At 33.9% G+C, this 15,000-nt stretch overlaps 1 pseudogene; it reads right to left on the bottom strand.

Annotated features, from left to right (window-relative positions):
• Positions 1 to 10,637: 10,637 nt before the first annotated feature.
• LOC137651056 (irregular chiasm C-roughest protein-like) overlaps positions 10,638 to 15,000 on the bottom strand; it is a 99,205-nt pseudogene continuing 94,842 nt past the window's right edge.

Below are 15,000 nucleotides of genomic sequence, written 5' to 3'. Positions count from 1 at the left end.
TTACCATATTCTCCTCTGTCCTCATACACCTGACAACACTGAGATTAGCAAACAATTCTTCTTCGCTTAAGCTATGGAAAGCATCTCTTCTGATAGAAGGACACTCCAAAATCAAACCATTGTTCTTTTGTCTTGGGTAGTGCCATAGCCGCTGTACCACGGCCTTCCACGTTTTGGAATGGAGTTCTCCTACTTGGGGGTACACTCGGGGATGATGTTCTATCTTATTTCTCTTCTTCTTGTGTTTCTAAGTTTTCATAGTGTATGATGTATATGAAAGAACTAATTCAATGTTGTTACTTGTTCTTGAAGTATTTTATTTTGATTGTTTATTCTTCTCTTGTAATTTTATCTATTTCAGTGTCTCCTTTCCTCACTGGGTTATTTTGTTCCTTGTTGGAACACTTTACAATTTTAGTTAAATTTTAACTTCTGAGTATCTGATATAACTTTGTTCTATCATAGTAATCAGTGTTCTCTTGATACTATAGTCTCTTATAATCAATTTCTCATTTTGAAGACAGAAAAAAAAAATCTTAATTAAACCATTTAAGGGCAGATATATTCATCAGCAAACATTTCCGATTCAATTTCCACTTTAATATGTTCATTTGCCAACATTTACTTATTTTGTCCTCTGAGTAACTGATATAATCTAGGTGCAATCCACAATGAATTTTCCCCCAGTATTTCCCTGTTTGACCTGTACCCGCAAGGAATTTACCACCAATATTTGCCAGTTTGACCTTTACCCACAAGCAATTTACCCCCAATATTTCACAGTTTGACCTTTACCCACAAGCAATTTACCCCCAATATTTCCCAGTTTGACCTTTACCCACAAGGAATTTACCCCCTATATTTCCCAGTTTGACCATTATCCACTAAGAATTTACCCCCAATATTTACCAGATTTACCTTTACCTACAAGGAATTTACCCCCTAAATTTCCAAGTTTGACCTTTGTCCACAAGGAGTTTACCCCCAGTATTTCCCAGTTTGATTTCTATCCATAGTAAATTTAACCCCATTATTTCCCAGTCTGACCTCGATCCACAACTAATATGCCACCAGTAACCCCAGTTTGACCTTGACCCACAATGAATTTGCCGCCAGCATTTCCCAGTCTGACCTAGTTATCGAAAGATAGTCTCGACTCACCACTATAAAATAATTTCCAGCCGTTTGCTCTTTGACATTTCTGGTCATCTTGTGGAAACATCAGAGTTTTCATTCATATTTGCATTTATGTTTTCCTCATTAATCTTGACATATATGTGAACATGTCATAGCCATGTCGGCTTCTACCAGATAGGTCACCTACATATAACCTTGACATTTACGATGGAGAGCTAATCTGATGATGATCTGGGGATAAATATTGTTCTCATGAGCTGCTCGAACGTTCTTTCTTTTAGAAGAGTTCTCATATGATCTAGAATTTCTTTTAGAGTATTTCTCATATTATCTAGAATACAGAATATTTCACATATCTAGAATACCTTTAAGAATTTTCTTATAATAGTATTTCCTTGGTAAATTTCTTTAGAGGCTTGAGAATAATCGTATTGATAAGTAGAAATATCCGAGTTACGAATGTCGGCTTGTTAATTACGTATGTTGGCTTCTTAATTACTTATGGCGGCTTGTTAATTACGAATGTAGACTTGTTGATTAAGAATGCCTGCTTATTAATTACGAATGTCGGCTCGTTGGTTAAGAATGTCTGCTTATTAATTACGAATGTCGACTTGTTGATTAAGAATGTTTGCTTGTTAATTACGAATGTAGGCTTGTTGATTAAGAATGTCTGCTTCTTAATTACGATTGTGGGCTTGTTGATTAAGAATGTCTGCTTGTTAATTGCGAATGTAGGCTTGTTGATTAAGAATTTCAGCTTGTTAATTACGAATGTGAGCTTGTTGATTAAGAATATCTGCTTGTTAATCACGAATGTAGGCTTGTTGATTACGAATGTCTGCTTGTTAATTACGAATGTAGGCTTGTTGATTAAGAATATCTGCTTGTTAATTACGAATGTCGGCTTGTTGATTAAGAATGTCTGCTTCTTAATTACGAATGCGGGGTTGTTTATTAAGAATGTCTGCTTGTTAATTGCGAATGTAGGCTTGTTGATTAAGAATTTCGGCTTGTTAATTACGAATGTCGGCTTGTTGATTAAGAATGTCCTACTTCTGAATTACGAATGTGGGCTTGTTGATTAAGAATGTCTGCTTCTTAATTACGAATGTGGGGTTGTTTATTAAGAATGTCTGCTTGTTAATTGCGAATGAAGGCTTGTTGATTACGAATTTCGGCTTGTTAATTACGAATGTCGGATTGTTAATTAAGAATATCTGCTTGTTAATCACGAATGTAGGCTTGTTGATTACGAATGTCTACTTGTTAATTACGAATGTTGGCTTGTTGATTAAGAATGTCGGCCTGTTAATTACGGATATCGGCTTGTTGATTAAGAATATCTGCTTGACTTACGAATGTAGACTTGTTGATTAAGAGTATATGCTTGTTAATTACGAATGTAGGCTTGTTGATTAAGAATATCTGCTTGAATTACGAATGTAGGCTTGTTGATTAAGAGTATATGCTTGTTAATTACGAATGTAGGCTTGTTGATTAAGAATATCTGCTTGAATTACGAATGTAGGCCTGTTGATTAAGAGTATCTGCTTATTAATTACGAATTTAGGCCTGTTGATTAAGAATATCTGCTTGTTAATTACGAATGTAGGCTTGTTGATTAAAAATGTCAGATTGTTGATTAACGAATGTCGGCTTGTTGATTAAGAATGTCTGCTTGTTAATTACGAATGTAGACTTGTTGATTAAAAATGTCTGCTTGTTGATTATGAATGTCGGCTTATTGATTAAGAATGTGCGCTTCTTAATTACGAATGTCGGCTTGTTGATTAAGAATGCCTGCTTATTAATTGCGAATGTAGGCTTGTTGATTAAGAATTTTGGCTTATTAATTACGGATGTCGGCTTGTTGATTAAGAATGTCAGCTTGTTAATTACGAATGTGGGCTTGTTGATTAAGTATATCTGCTTGTTAATTACAAATGTAGGCTTGTTAATTACGAATGTAGGCTTGTAGATTAAGAATATCTGCTTGTTAATTACAAATGTAGGCTTGTTAATTACGAATGTAGGCTTGTAGATTAAGAATATCTGCTTGTTAATTACGAATGTAGGCTTGTTGATTAAAAATGTTGCCTTGTTAATTACGAATGTCGACTTATTGATTAAGAATGTCTGCTTGTTAATTACGAATGTAGGATTGTTGATTAAAAATGTTGCCTTGTTAATTACGAATGTCGACTTATTGATTAAGAATGTCTGCTTGTTAATTACGAATGTAGGATTGTTGATTAAAACTCTCTGCTTGTTAATTATGAATGTCAGCTTATTGATTAAAAATGTCTGCTTGCTAATCACGAATGTCTGCTTGTTGATTAAGAATATCCGCTTGTTAATTACGAATGTAGGCTTGTTTATTAAGAATGTCAGCTTGTTATTTACGAATGTAGGCTTGTTTATTAAGAATGTCAGCTTGTTATTTACGAATGTAGGCTTGTTGATTGAGTATATCTGCTTGTTAATTACAAATGTAGGCTTGTTGATTAAGAATGCCTGCTTGTTAATTACGAATCTAGGCTTGTAGATTAAGAATATCTGCTTGTTAATTACGAATGTAGGCTTGTTGATTAAAAATGTTGGCTTGTTGATTACGAATGTCGGCTTGTTAATTACGAATGTAGGCTTGTTAATTAAGAGTGTCGGCTTGTTGATTAAGTATATCTGTTTGTTAATTACAAATGTCAGCTTGTTAATTAAGAATGTCGGTTTGTTAATTACGAATGTCGGCTTGTTAGATAAGAATGTCGGGTTGTTAATTACGAATGTTGGGTTGTTAATTACGAATGTTGGCTTGTTAATTAAGAATGTCGGGTTGTTTATTACGAATGTAGGCTTGCTAATTAAAAGTGTCGGCTTGTCAATAATTGCGGGTTGTCAATTACGAATGTCGGCTTCTTAATTAAGAATGTTGGCTTGTTGATTAAAAATGTCGGCTTGTTAATTACGAATGTAGGATTGTTGATTAAGAATCTCGGTTTGTTGATTATGAATGTCGGCTTGTTAATTACGAATGTCGGCTTGTTAATTAAGATTGTCCACTTGTTAATTACGAGTGTTGGCTTGTTAATTACGAGCGTCGGCTTGTTGATTACGAAGTTAGGCTTGTTGATTACGAATGTCTGCTTGTAGATTATGATTGTCGGCTTGTTAATTAAGAATGTTAGGTTTTTAATTACGATTGTCGGCTTATTAATTACAAATGTCGGCTTATTAATTAAGAATGTCAGCTTCTTAATTACAAAAGTCGGCTTGTTAATAGTAACAATATATTTTAGATCCATGAACATTTGACCAAATTCTAAAATAACAATCATACGTTATTTAATCTCAATTTGAAATTAATTTTAGGAAAATACTTGGTCTTGAAGATATGGTTTATATTCAAGAAGAATGTGAAATACTTATATTTATGTTTGGGATAGTAAGTCATTGAAATGGGCAGCCCATTGCTTTAATGTAGGATTCAAGGTTGCTGTGTCCGAGGTGGGAACATCCCTGAATGGCGAACGCCAGACTGAGCTTTGATTCCCGCTCAAATTTGTTAGTTCCTTTGGTCGCTGCAACCTCACCATCCGTGTGAGTTAAGTATTGTGGTTTTGGGGGAGCCTATAGGTCTATCTGCTGAGTCATCGGCAGCCATTGCCTGGCCATTCTTGATCCTAGCTTGGGTGGAGAGGGGGCATGGGCGCTGATCATAGGTATATATGGACAGTGTCTAGGACATTGTCCTGCTTGATAGGGTAATGTCACTGCACCCTAGCTCTACCATTTATGAGCGGCCTTTAAACCTTCTCATCCTCTCCTTTCCTAACTCCAACTTGCTGGTTCGGCAATTAGTTTTCGAGTATACCTCCCTGGGTATCCACTTTTACAAAGGTATGACTACTCCCTCTCCTCCTGAGGGTGACATGAAAAGTATATATATATATATATATATATATATATATATATATATATATATATATATATATATATATATATACATACATACACACACACATATATATATATATATATATATATACACACACATATTTATATATATATATATATATAGAAAGAGAGAGAGAGAGAGAGAGAGAGAGAGAGAGAGAGAGAGAGAGAGAGAGAGAGAGAGAGAGAGAGAGAGAGACTTGCTCTTTATCATATATGAGAGATTGGATTGGATGGGAAATACAAGATTAAAGTTTCACACTCTTTGGGAACTTTAGAATTCAAAAATTATTGTCAGAAATTGTGTAAGCTTCATAGCTAGATGAATTTTCCTAGAATTTTTATTTAATTTAATAATCTATTATTTTGGGCAAGTTGGGTCATATCGGGGACCAGGAAGACCATTCAAATGAAAGTGGATGGCATTTTAGAAAATATATACATTTATATACATTCAATTTAAGATATCTCGACTTCAGAAAAAACATTACTTTATTATTTTTATTGTGATATGTATGTCTCAGATTAAGGTGGTATTTTTTTTTTATTCCCAACTTCATACATGTTTATCCCAGATTCAGTATATCTATTATTGAAAAGTATTATTCTTTTTGTTGGGCTGAATTTCACGATTAATTATCCACAGACATTATAATACTTTTATCTTGTTTTATTGTTGTTACTGTTCTTAAGATAATTTACTTTAATTATTCATTATTTCTCAGTTTATTTTCTTTCCTTACTGGGTTATTTTTCCCCTGTTTGAGCCCTTGGGCTTATACCATCATGCTTTTCTAACTAGGATTGTAGCTTAGCTAGCAATAATAATAATGATAATATTTAATGATAGTAATATTGGGTTATTACAAAGATCCTTACAATTACTTTGGGACTGACACAGTCAACATAACCAACAAACTTCCATAAATAGTTTTTGCTATAATAAGGAAAACGAGGGTATACCCGGGCACACCGTTCCATCTTATTTCTCTTCCTCTTGTTAAAGTTTTTATAGTTTATATAGGAGAAATTTATTCTAATGTTACTGTTCTTAAAATATGAAATTTTTCCTTGTTTCCTTTCCTCGCTGGGCATCCTCCTTTTCCAACTGGGGTTGTATTTTAGCAAGTAATAATAATACTAATAATAATAATTATATATATATATATATATATATATATATATATATATATATATATATATATATATATATATATATATATATATATATATATATAACATACACACACGTGTGTGTGTGTACTTTTGGATACATTTGGACTTGTTTTTCAAGTGCTTTTTTTTTTTATACATTTTTACAAAGGTTTTCGTTTTGTATTTTTTTAGTGTATCTTACGTCTCCATATATCAAATATTCTAAATATAACTTTTGCGTTACTAATTCATCCACAGGTAAGGGAAAGAAAGACATTGGTATACCATATAACAAAATACTTTATTTTCACATTTACAGTAAACAGTTACAGTTAAGAATTCCTTAATAACTACTGACTTTTATTTCAGTTATGTTTTTATTTCAACAGCACACCATAGGGCAACGGAAAGTGTAGGCGGTGCCTTTATAAAATGTTTAGAAAGATATAGAAAAAAGAATGATTTTTTTTAATAAAAAAAAAAAGGATAATGAAATCAAATTGTGAAACACTGAAATTGGGTTGCTTGGATTTTTCGTACTAAAATTAAGACGAAAAACAAAAAGTAAAAAAAAAAAAAAAAAAAAATAATTACCTAAATGTCAGCTGAGATGGATTTGGAATCACACCAATACTGCATTATTCTGAGTCAAGCTTTTGGGCCACACCATCTTACTGAGAGAGAGAGAGAGAGAGAGAGAGAGAGAGAGAGAGAGAGAGAGAGAGAGAGAGAGAGAGAGAGAGAGAGTTAAAGTTTGGCCGAACATTCTTAGAATGACGCTTTTGGGCCACACCATCTTGCTAGAGAGAGAGAGAGAGAGAGAGAGAGAGAGAGAGAGAGAGAGAGAGAGAGAGAGAGTGTGTGTGTGTGTGTGTGTGTGTGTGTGTTAAAGTTAGGCCGAACATTCTTAGAATGTACCAAATCCTCACATAAGATATTACTAATCACAAAACTGCCCAGAATAAAGGGGAAATAAAAAAATGTAACAATCACAGAAAAATAAGATCTCTTAAAATAATTGCGGCAAGATGAATTGAAGCAGACGTGAAGAAATACTGCATTAGAAAAAAGAAATAAAAAAGCAATAAAGATTACAGATGTAAGATTTTTCACGTATAATGACTGATATATCACACAAATTATAATTAAATTTCTAGTTTACCATGAACCTATTGATTATAGTAAAATTTAGAAAAAAAAAAATCTTTTCAAATGGTCAAAATTGATTTTGGTTTAAAGTAATGACTACCAGAGAGAGAGAGAGAGAGAGAGAGAGAGAGAGAGAGAGAGAGAGAGAGAGAGAGAGAGAGAGAGAGAGAGAGAGAGAGAGAGAGAGAGAGAGAGAGCCATTAGTTTCTCATAATATGGAAGAAAAATAACTAAAAACTCTCCTGTGAGACCTGAACTAGAAGAAATTTTTTATAGAATTGTCTGTAAAAATTATTGTGAAGCATCTTTATCTTTTCCTGAACTACAGGATTTTGAGAGAGAGAGAGAGAGAGAGAGAGAGAGAGAGAGAGAGAGAGAGAGAGAGAGAGAGAGAGAGAGAGAGAGAGAGAGGGAGAGAGAGAGAGAGAATATGTAGCATCTCGACAGATGGAAAATCCTACTTAACTGTTAGTAACAGGTACCTTTAAAGAAAAAAACTTTCTTGTACATATAAAAAGCAAAAGAAAAGGAATGTTATAGAATACATTAAAAAGTAGAGCAATATATTTTGCCAAGAAAAAAAAATAATATTAACAGCAACATATACAAACCAGATCTTTGGCAGAGAGTTATTCCTTGGGGGGAACCCGGCCCCCCACAAATGCACTCAGGAACTATGCAAATGCTATATACAAATAGAGGGAAGGAGAGAGGAGGGGGAGGAGTAGTAAGAGTTTAAGAGGGGGGGAGATTAGGAGGGGGAGCCAAAATTAAAAATAAACTATATCTTCATATAAGTAACTTGCTATAAAAAAAATTTATTAATTTTCCACCGAGTGCTTTTTTTTATCAACAACCAAAATCAACCTAATTTCTAGATAAACTTCAAAATAAAAAATTAATTTCATTTGATATACAGGTTATAATCCAATAATCTAATTTGGAGTAGAGAACAATACCAAGTTAAAAAATTCATATTTTTTTCCCAAAATTTTAACAATAAATAAAACATTCTCTTCTGGACAACATAATGCAATCCGAAAAACATTTCCATGTTCAAATATTCAAATTGTTTTTCTAAATAATTTAACAATTAGAAAAAAAAAATTCTTCTGAGCAGCATAATGCAAAACGAAAAATAACATTTCCATGTTCAAAAATTTTTTTTTTTTTTCAAAAATTTTAACAATTAAAAAAATAAACCATTCTCTTCTGGACAACATAATTAATGCAAAATAAGAAACACATCTTATCTGATACAAAAAAGAAAAAAAAAAATTCTAATGTGCCTGTGACACTTACAATAATAGTCATGGGTTACTCAAAACTTTCCTGATTTATTTAAGAAAACCAAAAAGAAAATTCTGAAGGGAAAAAAATATACTCTCCCATAGGGAAATAAGAGCACATCCCAAAATAGTGATTCGTGCATTTATGTGACATTTGGCTTCAATCATTTGTTGCTTACCATATCTGTGCAAGCCTTGGCATTATGGCAGTAATAATAATGATGATAATGAACAGGATATTGCAGGTCGCCTTAGCTCAATGCATCCATTTTATCGAGACATCAAATAACTACAATGGAATTAAGAACGAACTTTGAAGATGGTCAGTGTTGTAACAATTTGACAAAGCTAATGTTTTTGTATAATAATAATAATAATAATAATAATAATAATAATAATAATAATAATAATAATAATAATAATTAAAATCCCTAAGGAGAAAAAGAAATGCATTGTTTTCATGGCAGTAAAATAAACAAATAAACAATGCTAAATTACCGGAAAGTATATAGAAATTGTTCGATAACACTGAAAATTATTGCACATATTACAACCGTCTTAATATGAGAGCCATAGAATTAAATGCCAATGTTGCATTATCCATATCTTAATATATAAACCAATAAGCGTTTCATTTATCTCTGTATTTCCTACGAGGCAGAAAAAAGGGTGTTTCATCGTGGAAACTAAAGCATAGCAACTTTTTTGACCGGCGAAAATAAAATAAATGAGTTTCAGTAATTGTAAAATTATCTTTAAATGCTTTCCACATGTTACCAACGTTGTAGTATTTCCTCAATTTTTCTTATAATCTTGTTACTTTTGAATTAAACTATCATTTCGAAAAAAAAAAATTGCAACGAAACTTTTGTTATAGTATAATTCAGCTAACATTTAGAAAAACATTCAACGAAACACTTTTTTTGTTACTTTTGAAATCAGCTACTTTTAAATTTAGCTGCAGTTTAAAAAAAAAATGCGACCAAACACTTTTTGGTATTTTGAATTCGAGTAGTTTCGAAAAAAAAATACAACGAAAAATTCTTCTGTTACATTCGAATTCAACTATCGGTTTGAAAATATATATATATATATATATATATATATATATATATATATATATATATATATATATATATATATATATATATATATATATATATATATATATATATATATATATATATATAAAATTTTGGGTATTACAGTAAACAATAAAATTCCAAAGTCAACCAAACAAAATTGAAGTGACCACTGTCACACAGAAGAAAGATGAATAACTATTTATCAAAGTCGTTTCAGTGATGAATAAGGAAAGATATCAGGCTCCTGATGTATCAAGTATATACATGTAAATAGAACGTAACATTTTATATTTGTTTATACACATCTATACAGATACTGTATATATTTATATATGAAAACATGTCGTAAGTACAACCACTCTTTCTGAGCAATGCAATTGACAATATCAAAAACAATGAGACCCTTTTTAATATGTTCTTTTCTTAGCAATTGTCACAACTTCAAACAAATCACTCTCGCTTTTCTTTTTCTAACGACCACTTCGGCAATGGTTATTCCAGAGTCATACATCAATTACCTATAAAGTACATGATTGTCACACCTACAGTTAATGACTGATGAGTCATTTGTTTCGGAGTTTTCCATATGGTGAATAAAACATTCCAGTTCTTTTTCAATACAAATTAAATTTTGCATAATCTTTAAACGTTATCAGAACTCTATAAATCCTCCAATCACTTTATCAAATATATATATTTTTTTTTTCATTACATGCTGGAATAAGATGTTGTACAGCACTTACAGTCATATATGGCTATCTTATTTTCCAAAACGTTTCTGAAAACTGGCCACTTCGAAATCCTTACGTTGATGGCAGTCAAATTTCCAAAAAAAAAAAAAAAAAAAAAAAAGATTACCTTTCAATATTTGATTTTTAGATCTCTTTCCATAATGATATCAAGTTGCTCAAGAGCAGTTTCGACTACCTTTTATTACCCTGCTCACTCACAATCACGCTACTCATACACACATACACACTTACGCACGCGCGCGCGTGAGCGCCACATTCGCTCTATTTGGTACACGCTGAAATGAATGATCAGGGGCGCTAAATTAACTTATCACAGTTCTGTACTTCTTAGGAGAAATCTTATAGCGACCTCTAAGCTGTTGTCGCTGGTCCTAAAAAATGAAAAAAAAAAAAAAAAATAAATAAATAAACGGACGCATACTCAAAAATATGGAAAATGAAAGGATGGGGAGAGTTTTGAAGCCTCACGTAAAGATCTTTAGGAAAAATAACGTCATGGGACGTTAAGCTAACTATACTCATTCTTTTTTAATGAGGCGCATTTGCACCAACTCGCAGCGGTGCCCTTTTAGCTCGGAAAAGTTTCCTGTCATCTGATTGGTTACAATTATCTTGTCCAACCAATCAGCGATCAGGAAACTATTCCGAGCTAAAAGGGCACCGCTGCAAGTCGGTGCAAATCTGCCTCACTGAAAATAATTGACTATAGGGCTTATAATAATACCAACTGGTAGGGGAAAAAAATGTCGTTTCAAAAAGTCGCTTCACTGAAACCATCTCCACAGATATATAAGTATTTCTTATTTTCCTTTGTTTTAATTTTCTCTTCGTTGATTTTATATCACCATAGATTTAGAGTGAGTTTCCAAAATCAGTCGAATTATTAATTTGGTTTTCGAAGTTTTCATTATTCACAAATTTCATAGTATTTTAAAGCAGTGTACACTTTTCTTATTCGACATGAATAGTTTTTATTATTTTTTTCAGAGCAATGTACACTTTACTTATTCCAGATGAATATTTTTTAAACAATATGCACTTGTTGGGACGAATAGTTTTTTAAAAGCATTGTACACTTTTTTTTTTATTAGAGATAAAAAGTTTTTTCTAAAGCATTATACTCTTCTTATGTAAATTGAATAGGTTTCTAATTTCGTCACAAACACCCTAACATTCCAAAATGCATTTTCAAATCTTCAAAATGACTCTTTGGATAAACGTCCTGGCGTGGAGACTAGCTTCTTCAGATTAGCGACGATAAACGAAAAAGGCAAATTTCTCTTAACAGGTCAACTTGAAAAAGGCGACACTAATTATAAGATGATAACAATAACAGTGGATTAACTTTCCCATAGTTTCTCTCGCACGTCCTTCTGTTTCTTTACTATATCTAGTAACTGTAAAAAAAACTAAGCCTTATATATTTTTTTTACACTAGCGTCCCAGGTTTAATTTTCGTCTGCGGGGGAATAATGTACTTGCTATGGAGCGCCCCCGAGTCGAGATCATGTGGGCCGTCTCTCTTCAGCTCCTGCTTCAGGTCTTGTAATAGGGCGTGCTTGAGAGTGCCGTTCACGCTCACACTTCCTACAACGCCTCCGACAATTCCTCCTCCTCCTCCTCCACTCCCTCCACCTCCTCCTCCATTGCCATTCACCACGACTTTGCCATTGGCCGAGGAGTGAACTCTGCCGTTGATACCCCCGTTTAGGTCGCCGCTACTGGGGTGCGACGTTGGAGTGTAAGGCGGGGGTGCTACAGACGAAGGAAGGGAGGAGGGGGGGTCGCTGGCTGGGGTGGAGCGGGCGAATGGTCCCCCTACTTGGAATTGGGCGTAGGATTCGCCAACCGACACAGGAACGGGCGAGTAATCTCTCGAATAGTCGACGTAGGACATGTAACCTTGATCCTGTTAAATGGAGAGAAAAATAAATCATTAACTTTATAGTTAAAAACAAAAATAATTAATTCTATACTTAATTGACATTCGGCTCTAATAAAATCAATCTAAAGGAAAATATACATTTTAGAAAACTAAAATAATCAGTGATAGCTTAGAACTAAGCAATATAACATTGATCCTGACAAAGGAAGAGAAAAATAGAAAAAAAATTAATTTTGTACTTAGTTGATAACTGACAGTTTAATGAAATTAATCTAAAATAAAAATAGAATATTTATTTCATAAAATTAAAACAATTATTGATGGTTTAGGAACAAGCAGGTGGAGTCTAGTTAGTTAGTTGCACTAAATTATGTACACCCAGACACAATATTAAAAAAAAAAAAAACATGTGTATATGTTTGCCTACAAGCTAAGCCTCGAAAAAATATCAGCTTACATAAGTCAAACGACTAAATAAAGAGGCCTTATCATCTTATCTTTATTTCCTAGTAGAAAGAGGATATTAAAATCCATACTGTAGAAAGCTCCAGAGAGGGAAAAAGGAAATTTATAGCAAGTGAGAGCATGAAAGAAATTTGGGAGGGCATTGGTAGACATCAGTTGTTTGTTATTAATGCTCCTCATCATCATCATTTCATCCTACGCCTATTGACGCAAAAGGGACTCGGTTAGATTTCGCCAGTCGTCTCTATCTTGAGCTTTCAATTCAATACTTCTCCATTCATCACCTACTTCACGCTTCATAGTCCTCAGACATGTAGGCCTGGGTTTTCCAATTCTTCTAGTGCCTTGTGGAGCCCAGTTGAAACTTTGGTGAACTAATCTCTCTCGGGGAGTGCGAAGAGCATGCCCAAACCATCTCCATCTAACACTCACCATGATCTCATCTACGTATGGCACTCGAGTAATCTCTCATAGTTTCATTTCAAATCCTGTCCTGCCATTTAACTCGCAATATTAAACCCCCTTCTACTCTTACATTTCGTTTTGAATTATGATCAATATTGAGGTGATTAAAGACGTCCCCAAACTGAACACGATGGTGAAAAATTAATTTTGGTAAGCAACAAATTACTCTCCCATTTTTTTCCTCCTCTTAATTTTCCCCACATAAATTTTAGAGTTTGGGTCAATATCCAATTCAAAATTTCCCCTCTCAAGAATATGCGTGCACGGGGCAGTCAATACACCATTCCTCTTATGCCTATTTCTCCCACATATTCATAATTTACCGGATTACTTAAATCGGGTCACAGAGAAAGTAAATATTGATTTCATCGACGGATATGTCATCGTTGAAGGAAATTGGCAATTCGTAATTACTTAAGTGAATTATTTGATTTATACATTTTCTTATAGCAATATCAACTTCCCGTACTTATACATAACCAACAATCCTGTAATATATTTCCTGTTAACATTATTATATTAACTAGAGGGGTACTCAGTAGAGCGCCGACCTCCGCCGCCGCGGCTTATTGCTCGACCTTTTGTTCGACCTGTACCCTTGACTTTAACTTGTATTAATAGGCGTAGATTTTCATACACTCAAATATGAACCAAGTTTGAAGTCTTTGTGACAATGATGTCCAGACTTAAGGCTGATTACGTGAATTGGACATTTTACTTGACCGTGACCTTGACCTTCCAACATTTAATCATTTCCAATGTTTTACATAACAATTAAACCCTGTAAGTTTCATTACTATACGACTAAATGTGTGGCCAGGAAGCAGTTCACAAATAAACGCAGACACACACAAAAAAGCCCACAAACACTGGGTAAAACATAACCTCCTTAACTTCGTTGGCGGAGGTAAATATTCAAAGGTTCAAAGGCCGCTCATTAATGGCAGAGGCAAGGGACAGTGACATTGTCCGATCAAGCAGGACAATGCCCTAGAAACTGGCATAAGCAAGGACCAAGGAGGGCCAGGCAATGGCTGCCGATGAGTCAGCAAATGGACCTATAGGCTCCCCCAAACCCCCTTCCTTAGCTCACAAGGATGGTGAAGTTGCAGCGACAAAAGGAACGAAAGAGTTTGAGCGGAACTCGAACCTCAGTCTGGCGTTCACCATTCAGAGATGTTACCACATCGGCTACCACAACATAACCTTTTTCCAACTACGCTGGCGGAGGTGAATATTACGTATGTTATTCTTGCAGATCAATACGCAATTTATATTTCATATCTTCCCTACTGAACCACTTTACATGGACTTCCTTTAAAAACACACACACACACACACACACACACACACACACACACACACAATACAGAATTTATTTTCAATAACAGCATAATTAATTTCAACCTGACAGACTTGCTTTCTTTTTTAACGTAACAGCATCATGTCATGACTACCGGATTAACCTGGCTCAGAAAGCCGAAAAAAAACCCTAATTGCTGTATGAGAAAGAACCAGGCGTTGTTGAGTTTACTGCATACTGCGCAATAATTGTCAACCAAATGACGAAATTAAGAGTTTATTAGACACTTTGTAGAATGAACTGGCTAATGGAAGAGAGAGAGAGAGAGAGAGAGAGAGAGAGAGAGAGAGAGAGAGAG

Source organism: Palaemon carinicauda, chromosome 12 (assembly GCF_036898095.1).
Source record: "Palaemon carinicauda isolate YSFRI2023 chromosome 12, ASM3689809v2, whole genome shotgun sequence".
NCBI classification, from domain to species: Eukaryota; Metazoa; Arthropoda; class Malacostraca; order Decapoda; family Palaemonidae; genus Palaemon; species Palaemon carinicauda.
This window is presented reverse-complemented; position numbering and strand designations above follow the sequence as displayed.